General features: G+C 44.2%; 1 protein-coding gene across 1 annotated transcript in view; it reads left to right on the forward strand.

The window, feature by feature from the left end:
• The window catches only part of LOC129154107 (zinc finger protein 892-like), a 338014-nt gene that overhangs the window by 130562 nt on the left and 196603 nt on the right, over positions 1 to 10849 (forward strand). The gene's annotated exons all lie outside the window — the stretch shown is intronic.

Raw genomic sequence — 10849 nt, forward strand, 5'->3', positions numbered from 1 at the left:
CGGGACACAAATCTTTAACCAAGTGGTACGTCACTGCATCTGTCATGCTGTTCCATCGTCTGCTGTCTCTGTCGTAGGAAGTGAGTTTTGTGAGTGTTTCTGTTGGCGTTTGCTGCCTGGAAGAAGCACTAGCCGCTGCAGCCGCAGGCTTTTTAGCTTTAGCTGCCAGCTGGCTCTCATTGTATTGTTTGGGATGCTTTCTCTTCAAGTGATTAAGCAAGTTTGTGGTGTTGCCATCACTTGCCTTGACGCTCTGCTTGCAAACTTTGCAAATGACGTTTCGCTGCTCTTTGTCATCTGGTGAAAAACCAAACCAGTTCCATATAATGGACGAGGCGTTCCTCTTCAGAACGAAAACCTCGTTGTCCCTCTCAGCCGATGCCATGTTTGTTCACACGCAGGTGAAAACAAGCGGGGCACTAATATATATTACCATGACTCACTCTGATTGGTTAAGGTCAAACAAAGGCGTGTCATTCGCCTGGGGTAAGTTCCCTTTTCATTCAGAGGCAGAAATTCAACAGCAGAGCTGTGAATCGTGATAAAAAGGTCTCTCAAAAATGACAGACCGTCAGACGTGTAGATCGTAAAATGGTCTAAAATCGTCATATCACCCAGCACTAATATATATATATATATATATATATATATATATATATATATATATATATATATATATATATATACATGAATCTTTCATCTAAAGATGGAGACTGGATTATGAATACGCTGAATAAAACAGAACTGGAAACATTTGTAATCACCGAGCGTCAACAACAAAATAATTTAGATGACATAGACCCCGTCATTAATTACTTTAGTCATGTAAACAGTGTTTTTATTATAGGGAACTACAGCTAAATGAACAAATGAAGACAGATCAATCTTTATCAATAATCCACATTAATACCGTAAATCCTCTAATACAGGCCCGGGCCTGTATTTGACTCAAGTTCATTAAGCTCCAGGCCTTTATTGGAAGGAGGACCATAATTAGAGGCAGGCCTCTATTTCTATTTGAGCAAAATGAACTAATGGTTCGCTGGAGTTTTTGACAATTAAAATTGCGCCCACATTTTCAAAGTGAAACACATTTCTTTTAACAACGGTAGTTTCTGCTTCAGCCCTCTCCCCCCTCCCCCTGCGCAGCGGCTGCAAACTCACTGATGCGCCTGCAGCCTCTCGGAGTTCCTGCTGCTCTAAACATTAAAATAATTATTTCATTTTCTGTTCCTCACTTCTGATTACCTTCAATGGTGTCTGTTTGTTGCAACCACCAGGTACAAAAACAAACTTGTTTTTATTTGACTATTTTTCTGTCCTGCCTGTTTATTATCTTCCTGCATCTCCTCTCAATCCTAAAGAAAAACTGCTACCTGGGTTCATATATAATCACCTTATGAGTTACCTTTGAACTGCAGTTCTAAAAGATCTACCGACCGCAAAAACAGCGGAGTGCTCACTGCTTGGTGGCCGCATCAGTGATCGGTGCGTCACCGGAGGACAAGGTGATGCGCCCCGCTCCACAGCGAAACGCATCAGGCGCAAATAAAAGACAGAAAACATTAAAGGAAATGAACCGACATGAACGATCGCACGTTAAATTAGTTTTTGAGGTGGCGACACCTGATTTGATAATGTTACTGTGGCCGTGCTCAGGAGGCAGATCTACCGACCGCAAAAACAGCGGATTGCTCCCTGCTTGGCGGCCGCATCAGTGATCGGTGCGTCACCGGAGGACAAGGTGATGCGGCCCGCTCCACAGCAGTGAAACTCATCAGGCGCAAATAAAAGAAAGAAAACATTAAAGGAAATGAACCGACATGAACGATCGCGTGTCAGTACCGACGCTCTGGCACAGCGTGTTGCCCCCCCGAGCGCAGGAGCTTGTCACCTGCTGACAGCAGGCTGCTGTCTTTTCCGAGGGCTGCATCTTGTCGGTCATTATCACGTGACAGCGACTAGTCGATGACAGGCATAAAAAGTCACTATAGTGAAGTCGACTGGTTCATACAACCCCTTCTGCTCCCCAGTGTTCTGCAGCGCACGCTCTCTTAGAACTTGACATCAAACTTTCGCCTCCTCTTCGTCTCCGCACGGTTAAAGTTACCCTCGCGGTCTATCACTGGCAAATCAAAAGTGAGACGATGACACAACCGCCCCCGTACTTGCTTGTTACCACATTCCACCCGGCCACAATAAGAGACCGGCCATTATTCACCTCCGCAGACTCCAACACCGGACAAAATTGGAGACCCGGCCTTTAATTGAATACCGGCCTGTATTAGAGGATTTACGGTAGTAGAAGGCTCTATGCAAACCTAGAGAGCATAAAGGCTTTTCTAAATAAGTTTAAAACTCCTTTTAGGATTATAGCCATATCAGACATGGATCAACGGTGAAAAAGACTCAGATTTTGATTTGGATGGGTATGAGATGTACATTCAGAATAGAAAGTGTAAAAAAGGAGGCGGGGTAGCTCTGTATGTTGACAGAAATTTAAGAAGTAAAATGTTACCAAAAATGACAATGACACTAGACAAAGTAATGGAAAGTTTATTAATTGAGATAATAATGGAAAATAGAGTGAATATACTAGTTAGCTGTATATAGAGCCCTAGGATCGGATATGGATAAGTTTAAAAGCTGGATAGAGAAAATGTACTCAAAAATTGGCCAAAAGGATATTTTCATCTGTGGGGACTTTAACATTGATCTCATGAAGTCAAAACTGCAAAAACAGACTGAAGATTTCGTAGACATGATGTATAGCTTATCCCTGTTCCCGAAGATCACAAGACCAACGAGAATTACGACACAACGTGCAACCTTGATTGACAGTATTTTTACAAATTGTGTTGAAAAAAATATGGCAGGTGGCACACTAATAAATGATATTAGTGACCACTTACCTAAATTTGTATATTTTGACATCAGCAATGGAATTACAGAAAGTAGGTGTCAAAGGAAATCAGGGAAAGAGACCTATAAGAGATTACGAACAGACGATTTAATTGCTGCATTTAAAGAGGAATTGATGTCCCAAGACTGGGATGTAGTCTATAGGGAAGATGACGTTGACATGGCATATAGTAAATTTATTGACATATTTAAGACACTTTACAATAAGAATTGTCCAGTCAAGGTCATTAATACAAGTCATAAGTATAAAAATCTCCCATGGCTAACTAAAGGATTACAAAATGCTTGTAAAAAGAAAAATTGTCTTTATAGGATTTTTATTAAACTACGAACTAAGGAAGCTGACACCAGACATAAAGTTTACAAAAACGAATTAACTGAAATAAGAACTAGTAAAAGGACATAGTACAGAAAAATCCTAAATGAAAATAAGAATAACTTAAAAGGTGTCTGGGATATACTAAACAAATTAAGGAATGGTGGGACAAAGAAAATACTATACCCTGAATACTTTACTGATAATCAAAGTGATATTTATGATGAAGTAAAAGTAGTTAATAGAATGAGTGAATATTTTGTGAATGCAGGCCCAGAGCTAGCAGCAAATATACCAAGCCAAAAAAGACAGACAATAAGTGAACCATTGATAATAAACAAACTACCCCGACTCAATCTTCCTTTCAGCAGTGGATGAGTTGGAAGTTTAATCAGTTGTTGATAAATGTAACAACAAAGTCTCCACTGATTGTGACGGTATCGATATGGTGTTGGTTAAAAGAGTTATTGATGGTATTCTAAAACCATTAACTTATATATATAACTTATCCTTCCAAACTGGTTTATTTCCTCAGAAAATGAAAGTAGCTAAATACCAATTTTTAAGCAAGGGGAAAAACATCTATTTAACAACTACAGGCCAGTATCACTTCTTCTCAATTTTCAAAAATCCTGGAAAAACTATTTCATATCAGACTAGAAAACTTTTTAAATAAACACGAAATACTAAACCATCGTCAGTACGGATTCTGAGAAAAGAGGACAACAGCTCTTTCAATGATGGAAGCAACCGATGAAATTATTAGTACATTAGATAAAGGTAAATATGCTATTGGAGTATTTATAGATTTTAGGAAAGCTTTTGATACAATAAATCACCCAGTTCTCATAAACAAGCTTCAACAGTACGGCATTAGGGGAATGGCACTGGACTGGATCACCAATTATTTATCTAAGAGACAACAATTTCTGAAAATGGATGCTGTCACTTCTGAAAGTATGGGGATTGCCTGTGGTGTCCCCCAGGGGTCAGTATTAGGACCTGCTCTATTTAATATATATATAAATGACATTTTTCAAGTCTGCAAAACTCTGAAGATGATCTTAATTGCTGATGATACATATTTTGTCTCGCTGGAAATGATCTCAATAAAATAATTAATATTATTAATAAAGAATTAAGTTAACTAAAAAAATTAGGGATGCACCGATGGATCGGCATTTGATCGTAATCGGCCGATAGCGCCCCTATCGGTTTTGATCGGAATTTTCAAAATAGATCAAAGCAAACCGATCAGGTAGGGTTGTCACGGTAACCAGTGTAGCGGTAAACCCCGGTAAAAAAAAAAAAAAGTTGACAATAATAATAACAGTCTTGTTTTTAAAAAAAAACTATTATTATCTCGATGGGTTTACCGTGGCTGCGGTGTAGGCGCGGTGACCCTTACCAGCCACCGTATCATCGGCTGAAGTTGCCGGCGGCACAGACGCACGCTTTGTTTACAACAAAACTTTCTTGAAGCTAAAGCTGAAATAATGGTCAAAGGAGGAGACGGCAGCGCTCAGGAGGACATTTATTATCCCTCAAAGAAGACAAAGTCGGAAGTACGGGCATATTTTAGATATTTGAAGAATGCCGAGGGAGTTTATAGAAGACGGACGGCTATCCTGTTTGCAGCACGAGCAGAAAAAGTGTCTGTGAAAGGCAGCAACGCTTCAAATCTCATGACACATCTGCGTGACCCTCACCCACAACTCTACAGTCAACGCAAGGCAAGCTAACGTTAGCGTTTTAGCTAAAATGCGTGATCCGAGGATTTGGGTTGAGGGAGAATGCAACGAGTCGCTATATAAAGCAGCCGCAGCGCCGCTACCTGCATATAAACCGTGTCGCGGACACCCCCATGTTGAAATGACGCTATGCATTACGGGGCTCCCAGGGGCAGATAAGAGTTGGTCTCTCTCCGAGAATAATTATGAATTTAACTAAGATTACTGCCTGATGACATTTTCCCACATCTGCAAAGCTCACTGGAAGAACACAAACCGAGGACAATATTTTCCTGATATACGGATTGCTCAAGTAAGGGTAAAAACTATCTGATTAGAAGACTACTTGAGTACTGAGTATCATCTGATCTAAGATTTTTTAAATGATGACATCAAACAGACATAAAATAAGAAGTTATGGGCAAATATTGGTATTTCAAAGACTAAAGGGGAAAAATGTAAACAAATAAACAACATAATTACAAAATAACACATTTTAGGCAAAATTTAGACACAAACTGAGGACAATATTTCCTGACATACAGGGTTTATTTAATTGTGTGAAAATGTAGCACGTTTAAAAAAAATACCGCGATAATACCGAAAACCGTGGTAATTTTGGTCACAATAACCGTGAGGTTAAATTTTCACACCGTGACAACCCTAATACAGACCATTTTAGATTAGGTTGCATTTCCTTTATTCCCAGATTATGTAGTTTGTAGCACTCATTATAATGTTGTAGAAAATTTCTGGCCAATCCACGTGATCGGTATCGGTGATCAGCATTCTTTGATATCGGTATCGGTGATCGGCAGCAAAAAACCTGATCGGTGCATCCCTAAAAAAAATGGATGAATAATAATAAATTATCATTGAATACAGAAAAAAAACTAAGGCATTTGGCAATTGTAAAAACAAAACAGATGTATAAAGATTGATGATGAAAAAAATGGAGAATATTAAATCAAATTTTTGGGTGTGATACTCGATAAACTCAGTTGGAAGCCCCACATTAGACACATACAAACCAAAGCAGCAAAAAACATTGCAATTATAAATAAAATGAAGCAACTGCTGGACTGTAATTCACTCCATATTCTGTATTGTTCATTAGTTCTGCCATATTTCACTTACTGTATAGAGCTTTGGGGAAACAACTATAAAAATGCACTACACCCACTATCAGTATTGCAAAAGAGGGTAATATGTGTCATTCATAAAGTTGGGTATCTGGATCATACAAATTCTTTGTTTTTACAGTCAAAATAATTTTAACTTCAAGACCTGGTTCATTATCAAACAGCTCAAATCATGTTTAAAGCTAGTAAGCACTTATTACCACCTAATATTCAAAAGCTCTTCAACCAGAGTGATGAAGGATATCATTTAGGAAGGATTAAAAATTTTAAAATGCCTAGGGTAAGAACCACTAAAAGGAGTTTCTGTGTATCAGTATGTGGTGTCAAACTGTGGAATGGGCTGCAGGAAATACTCAAACAGTGTCCAAATATAAACAAATTGAAATCACTGCATAAAAAGATGATAATTAATGGATATGAAAATGAGGTTCTCTGAGGTTCTGGAAACTATGATATTGCCATTATTATTTTGAGGCTGTTTATGTTATTGTCATTTTTATTATTAAGTTATTATTGTCATTATTATTATCATTACTATCACTAGTACCATAAAATGTTAATGCAAAATGATATCATTAGTAGCTGCATATATATATTAATATGAATGTATGTATAGATGGTAAATTGTAAAGTAAATTAGTAATGTGAGACAAAGGGGTGGGATTGAATAAGCACTTACTTCTTCTTACTCCCTTTAGACAAATACTTCTTTTTTATTGGTATATATTTTCTTTTCTACTATGTTCATTGATTTTTTTTTAAAATATTTTGTCTTATTTTCAAATAAACCTTTTTAATCAATCAATCAATCAATTACACACACACACACACATATCTGTGTGTGTATTAGAGGTGTGAAAAATGATTGATTCTAAGATGCACCGCGATTCAGCCGTGCATGATTCCGTGTCGACGCAGCAACGTGACATAATGAGATTCTCTCCCTATGTCTATGTCGGGGGTCGGCAACCCGCGGCTCTGGAGCCGCATGCGGCTTTTCCATCCATCTGATGCGGCTCTCTGTGCTTGTAAAATAATGGATATTTAAATAAAAAGCTTTAAATTTTACTGCATTAATTTTACATCTGTAAGCTAATTCTAAATGTAAAGATTGTCTGCATAAACCTGAACAGTTCCAACCCGGTCTTACTGTGAGACCGGGTTGACGCGTCACGCTTGTGCGTAATCATATCGGCGCATTCTGAGCTGACGAGGATGTCAGATTCTGGGATTCTCCTCAGACGGCTGCTGGATGTGTCGCCACATTGAACAAAGGAACAAGCGCTATTCAGCCAAAGTTTCATAATCAGGGAACATTTTCTAAGTGACACGTCTCTCTGAAAGACAGGGTTTGGAAAACTCTCGCTTCAGTCGGAGGAATCTTCCTGCATGCGCTCTGGTTCTGCAACGTGCTCCAAGCCCCTCTCCACAACTTCAGCTCGCTGTGCACATATGCGCTGACAGCGAGCTGCGCTGAGCAGTGTCCAGCTCAGATGTTCAGATGGGAATCATTTCTTGAGTGATTTAGCTACATCTGCAATGTGCGTAGAATAAAATGTCAGTTCGTCTGCATGCGTCGGGGTAATTCTTTCTATTCTTTCTCCATCAAAATAAACGGTCAAATACGGGAACTATCCGGTCAACACAAGCCCTGCTTTTGACTGTTTTGTTTTCTTGTGAAAATTGTTGGAAAGAGATATAATTTAACTTGATTAACACCAGAGCCAGGCGCACTGCGCCGTTATCTCCGTCACTGTAAATGAGGGAAAAACAAAATGATCGGATCCTTTTCTGACCTTCCCCACCTCTCGTCTCTCGTCTCGTCTTCCTCCGCTTATCCGGGTCCGGGTCGCGGGGGCAGCATCCCAACTAGGGAGCTCCAGGCCGTCCTCTCCCCGGCCTTGTCCACCAGCTCCTCCGGCAGGACCCCAAGGCGTTCCCGGACCAGATTGGAGATGTAACCTCTCCAACGTGTCCTGGGTCGACCCGGGGGCCTTCTGCCGGCAGGACATGCCCGAAACACCTCCCCGGGGAGGCGTCCAGGAGGCATCCTGACCAGATGCCCAAACCACCTCAACTGGCTCCTTTCGATCTGGAGGAGCAGCGGTTCTACTCTGAGTCCCTCCCGAATGTCCGAGCTCCTCACCCTATCTCTAAGGCTGAGCCCGGCCACCCTACGGAGGAAACTCATTTCGGCCGCTTGTATCCGCGATCTCGTTCTTTCGGTCATTACCCAAAGCTCATGACCATAGGTGAGGATTGGGACGTAGATCGACCGGTAAATCGAGAGCCTGGCTTTCTGGCTCAGCTCCCTCTTCCCCACGACAGATCGGCTCAGCGTCCGCATCACTGCAGACGCCGAACCAATCCGCCTGTCGATCTCCCGATCCCTCCTACCCTCACTCGTGAACAAGACCCCGAGATACTTAAACTCCTCCACTTGAGGTAGGACCTCTCCCCCGACCCGGAGGTGGCAAGCCACCCTTTTCCGGTCGAGAACCATGGTCTCAGATTTGGAGGTGCTGATCCTCATCCCAGCCGCTTCACATTCGGCCGCGAACCTACCCAGCAAGAGCTGAAGGTCAGAGCTGGATGAAGCTAGGAGGACCACATCATCCGCAAAAAGCAGAGACGAGATTCTCCTGCCACCAAACTCGACACACTCCACACCACGGCTGCGTCTAGAAATTCTGTCCATAAAAGTGATGAACAGAACCGGTGACAAAGGGCAGCCCTGGCGGAGTCCAACCCTCACTGGGAACAGGTCCGACTTACTACCAGCTATGCGGACCAAACTCACGCTCCTCTGGTAAAGGGACTGAATGGCCCTTAACAGAAAGCCACCCACCCCATACTCCTGGAGCGTCCCCCACAGGGTGCCCCTGGGGACACGGTCATAAGCCTTCTCCAAATCCACAAAACACATGTGGATTGGTTGGGCAAACTCCCATGCCCCCTCCATCACCCTTGCAAGGGTATAGAGCTGGTCCACAGTTCCACGGCCAGGACGAAAACCACATTGCTCCTCCTCTATCTGAGATTCAACTATCGATCGGACCCTCCTCTCCAGTACCTTGGAGTAGACCTTTCCAGGGAGGCTGAGGAGTGTGATCCCCCTATAGTTGGAACACACCCTCAGGTCACCCTTCTTAAAGATGGGGACCACCACCCCGGTCTGCCACTCCCTAGGAACTGCCCCCGATGACCACGCAATGTTGTAGAGACGTGTCAACCATGACAGCCCTACAACATCCATAGCCTTGAGATACCCAGGACGAACCTCATCCGCCCCCGGGGCTCCGCCGCTGTGTAGTTGTTTGACTACCTCAGCAACTTCTGCCCCCGAGATCGGACAGTCCATCCCCAGGCCTCCCAGCTCTGGTTCCTCCTCGGAATGCGCATTGGTGGGATTGAGGAGCTCCTCAAAGTATTCCTTCCACCGTCCGACTATAGCCTCAGTTGACGTCAGCAGCTCCCCATCCCCACTGTAAACAGTGTGAGCGAGTTGCTGCCTTCCTCTCCTGAGGCGCCGGACAGTTTGCCAGAACCTCTTTGGAGCCGATCGATTGTCTTTCTCCATGGCCTCACCAAACTCCTCCCACGCCCGAGATTTTGCCTCGGCAACTGCCACTGCTGCACCCCACTTGGCTATCCGGTACCTGTCTGCTGCCTACGGAGACCCACAGACCAGCCACGCCCTGTAGGCCTCCTTCTTCAGCCTGACGGCTCCCCGAACCTCTGGTGTCCACCAGCGGGTACGGGGGTTGCCACCACGACTGGCACCGGCCACCTTACGGCCACAGCTAGCAACAGCCGCCTCGACAATCGCAGAGTGGAACAAGGCCCACTCGGACTCAATGTCCCCCACTGCTCTCGGGACGTGGTCAAAGCTCTGCCGGAGGTGGGAGTTGAAGACCGTCTTGACAGGTTCTTCTGCCAGGCGTTCCCAGCAGACCCTCACTATGCGTTTGGGTCTGCCAGGTCTACGCGGCATGTTCCCTTGCCATCTGATCCAACTCACCACCAGGTGGTGATCAGTTGACAGCTCCGCCCCTCTCTTCACTCGGGTGTCCAAAACATACGGCCGCAGGTCAGATGTTACGACTACAAAATCTATCATCGACCTGTGACCTAGGCTGCCCTGGTACCAAGTGTACCGGTGGGCATCCTTATGTTCGAACATGGTGTTCGTTATGGCCAAACTGCGGCTTGCACAGAAGTCCAATAACAAAACACCGCTCGAGTTCAGATTAGGTGGGCCGTTCCTCCCAATCACACCCCTCCAGGTCAAGCTGTCATTGCCCACGTGAGCATTGAAGTCCCCCAGCAGGACAATGGAGTCCCCTGATGGAGCACTATCTAGCACTCGTCCCAGGGACTCCAAAAAGGGTGGGTACTCTGAACTGATATTTGGCCCATAAGCACAAACAACAGTCAGGACCCGTTCCCCGACCCGAAGGCGCAAGGAAGCTGCCCTCTTGTCCCCCGGGGTAAACCCCAACACACAGGCAGAGAGTCTCGGAGCTAACAAAAAGCCAACCCCAGCCCTCCGCCTCTCACCCGGAGCTTTCATGGCGGTTAAAATGAAGAGTCGGAGTACCCGGCCCGGAGGGTTACCGGGGTCCCACCCTGGAGCCAGGCCTGGGGTTGGGGCCCGTGAGCGAGCGCCTGGTGGCCGGGCTTTCGCCCATGGGGCTTTCGCCCATGGGGCCCGGCCGGGCCCAGCCCGAACCGGATAC

This window comes from Nothobranchius furzeri, chromosome 2 (genome assembly GCF_043380555.1).
Source record: "Nothobranchius furzeri strain GRZ-AD chromosome 2, NfurGRZ-RIMD1, whole genome shotgun sequence".
In the NCBI taxonomy this organism is placed as follows: Eukaryota; Metazoa; Chordata; class Actinopteri; order Cyprinodontiformes; family Nothobranchiidae; genus Nothobranchius; species Nothobranchius furzeri.